The sequence below is a fragment of the Mytilus edulis genome, chromosome 2 (genome assembly GCF_963676685.1).
Source record: "Mytilus edulis chromosome 2, xbMytEdul2.2, whole genome shotgun sequence".
Lineage (NCBI taxonomy): Eukaryota > Metazoa > Mollusca > Bivalvia > Mytilida > Mytilidae > Mytilus > Mytilus edulis.
Window position 1 is genome coordinate 25270764 of NC_092345.1, and position 9638 is coordinate 25280401.

The 9638-nt window shown below is 30.9% G+C and overlaps 1 long non-coding RNA gene across 1 annotated transcript; it reads left to right on the top strand.

The window, feature by feature from the left end:
- Positions 1–2887: 2887 nt before the first annotated feature.
- LOC139510526 (uncharacterized) lies at positions 2888–4477 on the top strand. The gene is made up of 2 exons (XR_011661902.1): positions 2888–3363; positions 4263–4477. It is a non-coding gene; the product is annotated as an uncharacterized lncRNA (long non-coding RNA).
- The last annotated feature ends 5161 nt before the right edge of the window (positions 4478–9638 follow it).

A 9638-nucleotide genomic window follows, 5' to 3' on the forward strand; every position in this document is an offset into this window, starting at 1 on the left:
GCAGTGAAAATAAATGTTGTTTACATCGTTGTTTTTATCGCCGCCATCTTCTTTACATTGGTTACGAAAAGTAGTTCGGTCAACGTCGTGTATCGAAAAAATAACAAACGTCAAGATCAACTATCGGAAGTCTTATCGACCAATCATATCAACGTATTCCCGAATATGCAAATCATATAAGAGTTATATATCCATAAAGACATCTCTTCAAGTACAATGGAAACACGATTTTAAAAACTATACAGGCATATTTATGTTTACAAAAATCTCTGCAGTCAACTGATTTTATTGAAATGAGTAATGCAATCCATGTAACCTAGCAGCTAATGACAGATTAAGATTGTTAGATCACGCCTAGTTTTTGGTGGGGTTTGTGTTTTTTATTCTTTAGTTTTCTATGTTGTGTCATGTGTACTATTGTTTGTCTGTTTGTCTTTTTCATTTTTAGCATTGGCGTTGTCAGTTTATTTTCGATTTATGAGTTTGACTGCACCTTTGGTATCTTTCGTGCCTCTTTTAGAATTAAAACATGATTGACTACCTTCTATTTATTTATTGTGTCACAAATATTGACATGACTGAAAAAAAATCAAAACAAAAATAATGGATGGATATTGGCAGGAAATCCTCTGAAAATGCACATATAGCATTACAAAAATATGTGTGTGGTACAATTGCTGAAAACCGATATATATTGCATCCCTTTAAATGTTGGTTAATTGAATATTGAGGTAAATCGTTTGTGTTATTGTTTACAGATTCTTTTAGCTCAAACATTCGGAATATACGTTGTTTACTGAAAACCTTCATTTAATTCATGTTATTAGTGTCTTTATGACGGAACGATACCCCCGTGGACTGATAGTTTATCGACCGTGATACCACCGACAAGGAGGTAGTAATTAGAGTCTTTATTTTCAATTTATGTACAGATTTGATTTATATGTTCTTCCATATTCAATTGTTATTCAATTGATTGCGATAAAAGATGTGAAATTGTTGAAAATGACCAACAAAACAACAAGAGTCTAGGAGTATGTTACAAAATAAAACAAACGTACAAAAAAACAAATATCAGTAACAAATGACAACCACTGAATAGTATGCACTTGAGTTTTGACAGGCACATCAATATGACCCTATAAGATCAAATTCTATGGCAATTGATATAACTATGATGAAAGTTCAGGTTGCTAAAAATTTTCCACCGGACAGAATGGACGTCGACGGATAAAACGTACGCTTAAAGGACATGCAACGGACATGGACGGACGTCTAACGGATAAGAACGGACGTCTTACGGACATGAACGGATTGAAAAAAAGTTATCTGCTATGCGTCCGTTCGAGCTATCCGGTAAGGTGTGACCGAGAGAGCGATTAAAAGGGAGACATAGGAATTAACTGTATAGAAAAACATAGTTTACGTTAATCTACGGAAGCGTATTAGGAACATAGTAAAAATAAAATTGGTAGTGAACTTTTTTTTCAAAGTCGATATTTTGACTTTTCAATTCTCAAAATTTTGACTTAAACTTGAAATTTTGACTTTCTAAAATCTCGAAATTTCGACTTTTTTAAAAGTCCAAATTTTGCCTTTTTTATAAGTCGAAATTTTGCCTTTATAAAAAGTCGAAATTTCTACTTAAAACTCAAAATTTCTAATACGCTTCCGTAAAAAACACCGTTAGAAGACCAGCTGTGATTCAATGAAAAACAATAACCTTATATGAAATTGAAGAGCTGAAATTGATATGGATAGAGTTAACATATTGTAACATGTGATCTTTTTTTATTCATTTAACACGTAAACACACACATTGTATTACTAAAAACTAATAGAGCTGATATCACGATACACGGATCATTTAGGTAAGTTATTTTCTGGGGTAATAAAACATTTGTATAAAAAAAAGTTGCAGCATCTAAAAGAATGGTATTATATTATAAATTATTTATGCAGAAAACATTTAATTAATTTATTAAAGTTTTAACTGTATATATCTCTCATGAATCAAACAAACTAAAACTCTGCTAAATTAGTATTAACAAATTATAACTACAAAAAGGTATATAAAAGTTGTTTTAAACTTATATACTACAGCACTGGGTTTGAGATACTTAATTTATAGGTTATTAAATTAGAAGAAAAAAACGTGAAAAAAAATATATGTTGGAAAAGAAGCTATATCGTACTCATGTTTTTTTTGTATCCCAATTCCATGAGAAATTCAACCCCAAGTTCATTTCAAGTCATAATTGTATTTTGAATACTCAATCTAGCTATAAAACTCAAAGAAGAATCCATGTTGAATAAAATATGTTGGAAATATACAATTTTTTCCCGAGAAACAGTATTTTCAACCTTTTAATCACTTACCATGAAATTAAGAAATTAAAAATCACTATACTGCATTCAAACTATCGGATTTAGTTAATTGCTTCAAATAGTACTGTAAATTAAAAAAAACGACATATGCCAAAAACATCACAATCGTATAAAAAGTAGGAATTTCAGTTATAATTTTGTTTTTAAACTGCTTATTACTTATACACCCGAAATAAATTTGGAATTTTTACTTCTCTTCCATGGAAAAATTACCACAATTTTCTACCTTAATGACAGGTGTTTAACTTATCTTGGCATTTTTTATTCTTAAACTTGTTTTAATTCTTATAAAAACAGAAAAGTGTAATTTAGAATCAACATCTGCACCTGTCCTAAGTCAGGAACCTGATGTTCAGTGGTTGCGTTTGTTGATGTGGTTCATATGTGTTTTTCGTTTCTCGTTTTTTACATTGATTTGACCGCTGGTTTTCCCGTTTGAATTGTTTTACACTGGTAATTTTTTAGCCCCTTTAAAGCTTGCTGTTCGGTGTGAGCCAAAGCTCCGTTTTGAAGGTCGTACGTTGTCCTATAATGATTTAATTACTTTTACACATTGTGGCACGAATGGAGAGTTGTCTCATTGGCACTCATACCGCATCTTCTTATATCTATCACAATACTTTCTCACCTCCTTTTTGTCCCCGAACATGCTCATTGTCCCCAGATGTTAGAATTTAAAATATCATAGCATATACATACTACTTTAACGGGTTATAATGTCCTAATACGTATCCTCTTAAATAGCAAATGTTTGAAACCTATAATTACACTTTGTGCCATTGTATTTTAAATACAATATCATGAAAATCCACCTTCCAAACTCCGTTTTAGATGTCAGAATATTGGATTCATAAACAAATGCATTTGTCAATGCTTTTACAATTATTTAACCATTTCTGTTTCATATTGCAGAGCCGCACAATGATGTTTTGTCATCTCAAGTTAGCTTTCTTCGTATTGACCTTCATATCAATAGTAAGTATATAAATTATTTAACATTGTTTTTTGGACCACATCCAATTAATCAAATTAAAGGTTGTTTTATTAATAAGACTCTTTCGCTTAATAAGTCTATAAACTAGAATTTCAAACAAAAATCAACATTGAAAATAAGATTTGGAAATCTTCTAAATTCTAAATTGCAGACTTAACATACTGGTTTCTCTTTGTAACTTATTCCTTGAATTTTTAAGTAAAAGAAGTCATTCGGTTCTTAACAAAGATTGATTGATTATTGACATATCATTCAGTTACTACAACAAGAAAAAAAATTCAATCATGTTAATTCTGTAAAGTTGGATAAATGGCGGGAAACTTAAACTGCTAATGGAAAATGAATTGAAGGACAGAGAGAAAGCCTGCCTCGCATAGAAACATTATTCAACAATATAACCAGTACACCACATTACAACGCAGTCAACTAGACTGTGCAATTTCTTATCGCGTTTTATCTCCTTTTTCAAAGAAATCAACGAACGAACTACTTATCCTATAACTAGAGAATGCTATAACCGTGTTTTGGGTTTTTTTTATTCATTTTTTTCTAAGAATTTCTTTAGCTTTATCATGAAGATATTGTTATAATCTGTTTTTTTTTTAATTTAATTTAATTTATTTTATTGGGCTGGGATGTGACAGAAAATTTTTTTTGAAGAAATTACAGCTTTAACAACATAATTTAAGAAGTACCTGCCAAACTCATTTTTCGGCAGTTTGGGGATCAAATCATGCATATTTCAAATGAATGATTCTTATCCGTTACAAATCTGCCATTTTTAAGTGAGCGAAAAAAACTCGAATCGGAGGAAAAAGTACCCACTCCGATAAAACTATATGGTCTATTTCTTACTAAACATTATTTTTTTCTGTTGCAGCAACTATGTTCGAATACACCGCCTTTAGCAGAAGGTAAAGGGTGGTTTTGGGCTATTAAAAAGATTTTGAAACCCACGTGCATGGGTTGTGCAGGACTTTGTGAAAGAAAAGTACCGGGACGATGTGCGTGTGAACCCGATCCAAATTGTAAATACAGAGGACGTTGATTACTTTTAACAGTTACTGATTAAATTGTTAATAAAGTTTGACATTGCGTTTGTGTTTTTGATAATATATTTTTTATACTGAAAAATCATTTCCAGATAGTTCGCCCCCTTATTCTCAAATTACGTTAAATTTGTTTTTGTTTCCACTAATTGTAATTATTTTCGCGTTTTTCTGTATTATATAAAAATGAGTAAACTAGATTGCTATTTGCTATCAATTCCAAGTTTACTATCCACAGCGGTCACTGATTTATTTATAAACTAAAATCCTTTCCCATAGTACCTATGCGACAGATTAGAACCAACACAGAATTACAAGCTTGCAATCGCTCCGAATCTAGACAAGTTGAGAATAGTTTCATGAGGGTGTGGATAGTGGTTTACAGAATAGCGAATAATGGACACAAAAAATATATAGAATAGAGAAAAATTAACAAAAAAATAATTATAGAATAGAAAATAATGAGGTGCTTAGATATAAAGAATAGAGCATAATGGGCAAAAAGAATAGAGAAAAGTATAAGAACAAATGGTAGAAAGAATTTAAAGAATACAGAAATGTAGGACCCTTTCCAAACCCTCATACATACAGACAATAAAACATCCGAGTTCAACGTTATACCATCATTAGGTTTTCATATAAAAGTTTATTTACGAGTACCTAAAAGAAAAGATTGTGTATATTTATTTTTCTTAAATTTACAAAAGATTAGACTGTACGGTGACCTATAGTTGTAAACTTCTATGTCATTTGGTCTCTGATGGAGAGTTGTCTCAATTGCAATCGCACATCTTTTCAGGTCATACTTCAGAAAGTTATTTGGTGGAAAATGTACATTTATGTTAATTTTAACAGCTTGCAAGGAAAGAATCATGTTCCTCTTTCTGTCTGATTGACTGTCACATTTCTATTCTGTGTGTCGGTGGCAATATTTTGACGTTATTGTTTGTTACTGTTATTTGTTTTTTGTTTTTTTACTTCAAAAGATACATACATGTAATTTTTGCATGAAATTTTAAAAAATGTTATCGAGATCATGACATCTTTTTTTTTAGATTTAACGTGACTGTCGGCGACCTTGACTATATCCATACCCAGGAATTAGGGATAGCATGGGGAGGGGGAAGGGAGTACGTTAACAATGACCACAAAGGGAGCACTATCAGACTGCAAAATATGACAGTTGTTTTAAAATGATTTGTCCACTTTCAATGTGTACTGTACAATCAAAATTTTGCCACACCTCTTTTTTTATTTAAAAAATAATAATTATGCTATACATGTTAAAGTGGTGTCCCTAACGATTTGAAATTATCCATGAATGAGTATCCTGTATAACTTGAGGGAATTCAATGATGACAGTACACGCGATAGAATAAAACATTATAAATAGATATATAAGAAGATGTGGAATGAGTGACAATGAGAAAACTATCCCTCTAGTAAACAATTATAGTTCAAAGTACGGTCTTCAACACTGACCCTTGGCTCACATCGAACAACAAGCTCTATATATATAAAGGGTCCCAAAACATTACTAATGTAAAACCATTCAAACGGTCTAATCTTTATAAACGAATATATATATAGATAACGTTTTTAACATCAACTAATCATTACAATATAAAAAAGAAGATGTGGTATGATTGCCAATGAGCATCTCTCCACAAGAAACCAAAATGATGCAGAAATTTTCAACAATAGGTCACCGTACGGCCTTCAACAACGCGCAAAGCCCATTCCGCATAGTCATCTATAATCGGCCCCGAAATGACAATGTAAAACATTTCAAACGAGAAAACTAACGGCCTTCCAATTTTTTGGGGGGAATTTTGGAAATTTGGGTCCTCAGTGCTCTTCAACTTTGTATTTTTTTTTTAACTATTTTGACATGAGCGTCACAAATTAGTCTTATGTAGACGACACATGCGTCTGGTGTATTAGATTATAAGCCTGGTTCCTGGTAATAACTATCCACATGTCTCGTCTTGTGAGAAAGCTGATCACTTTAACAACATTCATTATAAGAATCTTTAGCAATTTACAGTAAGGCAAAATATCTTCCCCTACCTAACAGTCATCTTCTTTTCTGAAAATGCTATAAGATAAGGTCAACTCCTCAACCCGCACATATTGATACAATTGTTTAACAAGAGATGAGAGATGCAAAACATATTTGACATTGGACCATTAAAGAGCAATTAATCAATATATTTTTAGTTGTTATAATTGCATGAAATATATGAATAATTCCCTTTCGAATGGGAAAATGATTATAAACAATATCATAATGCTTTGCGTTTTCAATTTATGGAAATCCAACACTAGCTGTAAACATTCGAGACTTGAAATCATTCAACATTTTACCAATAATAGTTAAAAAGAACGAATATCCCTTCGCTGGCCTACTCATTGTTAAACAATCAATTTTATTAATGCAATTCCTTGTTTGCCTGGTTATAATAATTCGGTAAAAAAAAAGCACAATTTAAAAAATCAAACCTAGGATTTTAAGAAATAGAATTTGTATGAAAAATTTGTATTGATTTATGTATCACAAATATTTGTGACTATCATGACTATTGTGATAACAAAAACTAATTTTTCAAATATTACAAAGTAAGCATGGTAATCATGTCATACATATGAAATGCTCCTGTTCGGATAGGAAAATGATTATGAATAATAATATTATGCTTTAATTTTTTTCCATTTATGGAAATTCCGCACAAATTGTATACATTAATGACTTAGAGTTATTTAAAATTTTACCAGAAAACATTAAAATATGAATGTCCCTTCAGTAGATTCCTCAATGTGGAACGATAAATTCCATTTTACTACTGCATAAAATAGTTTATTTAGTATCACACTGTGTTTAATTTCATTCTGATATTTAGAAAAGAAGATGTAAATAAATAGGGAACACACAGGCTCTTCACAATGACGTCATCGCAGACGTTTGTGTACGTCAAATTTGAAATATGTAAAATACGTTTCGCAAGAACAATAACAAATAATTTGTTCATGGTCTATTATTTACTACATATTGAAAAGAGTTAAAAATATCTCGTTTTAAACTATGAGATGATAGATTAATTTGAGTTATGTGCTTCGTCAAAAAACTTCATATGGTATTAAAATATTAATAAATAGGGAATAAATTCCACAACGGTTTGCCATATTAAAATGCAACATCAATATCAATTAAAATAAAGTCTGAAATTAGAATCTTGAATTCCCAAGACAATAATATTTGTTTGATAAATCATTAAGCTTGAGAACAAATTGTTGTTTGAATATTTCTTTGAACAGGGATACCATATATGGTAACACTTGTAAGATTTTTTTGTGTTTGTCGAGTTGATATGTCTTTGATTTTAACTCCTTTTAATTTTTAATATTCTGATATTTAGCAACGTTATCCGAATATGCTTTTCACATATATATATATAGAGAATAATACATGGCAAAATCCGTATCATATGTCGTATCATCCCGAGACATCAATATCAGCCCAAGGGCCTTTAGGCCCGAGGGATGATATTGGTCGAGGGTGATACGGCATGTGATACGGATTTTGCCATGTATTATACGCTTTATCATATATTTCAACAGAAGAGTATTATATTATATGAACTGTTTTCTGATCCATAGCACTGAGTTACCTTCAGTTCTACTTTTGTCTTGTTTCAAAGGCCTTAAAAAAGAACTGCTCAATTACTCATTCGAAGCACCTGGGTTACCTTACAATTTGCGTGCTGTTGTTGTAAAAATATTTTGTTTATTATTGTATTAATTTGTGTGTTTTGTATTTTTCATAGTTGCATTTATTGTGACAACAAATATGAAAACTTGACGTTCGTGATGCACATACAATATGAAAACTCGACGTTCGTGACGTCACATACCAAACAATGACGTCTTTCAAAAAATTTACCTCTTTTGAGGAAAATTTTTCTTAAGCAAAAAAAAAACCAAAACTGACTTTATGTAAAAAAAAAAAAAAAAAAAAAAGTAGGGGTGTGATAAGGGGTAGGGGTGTGATAAAGGGTATGCGATAAAGGGTAGGGGTGTGGTAAAGGGTATGCGATAAATATACTACTAAACATATGATAAAGGGTGCGCATCAAAGTTGCGCGATATGGATTAAACAGCAGGCTATTTATCACATATGCAAAACTACTGTATTTACTACTAAACATATGATAAATATATATATCATATGCATGTTCAAAAAGCTCTCATTCTGATACGGTAATCCCAAGCTTATTCTCGGGTCAATATGGAAGATGACATGTAATCATCTATTTATCCCATATTTATCCTATGACGTTAAAACGAGAAAATACAATAAACAATTGAATACGAACTATGCATTCTTTAATTGGTTTTCTGTTGATATGTGTTTGTTAGGTCATTTTTGTTTTGTTTTTGTTCTTAATTGTATAACTTTCCAATAATACATCAATACATTCCGTAAGCATATCTTATCTTTTCCAAAAATCAACAAATATGCATTATTCCTAGCGACTACGTCAAAATAAAGTAAGTTACTTAAAAATAAAGATAACTGATTTTCTTTGAATTTTGCGCTGTCCTTTTTTTTTTTTTTTTATGAACGACTGGGTTACTGTTTTCTAAACCGAAATAGGGCCGATATTGATTTAGACCGCAACAGCTCCTAAAAAGCTGCTTTTTAAAGTGTATTTGATGATAACTCTTCAAATTTAATTGTATATGTTATGTCTCATTATTCGTTAAAGCAAACTGCTATGTTGTTTCTATAGGCGATGAATTAGTTGAAGCAAAAAAAAATAATCTGAAAACTACACGTTTCACAACATAATAGCCAAACACTTCGCTTAATGAAATGTTGTCTTAATTATACATATTATCAGACAAAATTTGTAGTGGAAGCCTTGACTATAATCAGCCATTTGACGTTAAAAGCTAACAGTCAGTTAATTGAGCATCTTTGATTTCCTAGCAACATATATAACATATTGCCTTTGTAACTTATGTTTTACTATGGTCAAACCACTTTTAGCTCATATTTGTGTTGCGGCTGACATAGATTATTAGTTCAAAATTGACAATATTTTGTTTCCATAACAGCCAAGTACAAATCAAAACCATATCATTTTAATATATCACGACTCATTTTTGTAATTACAGCATTATTCAAATACTACAACATATTATTA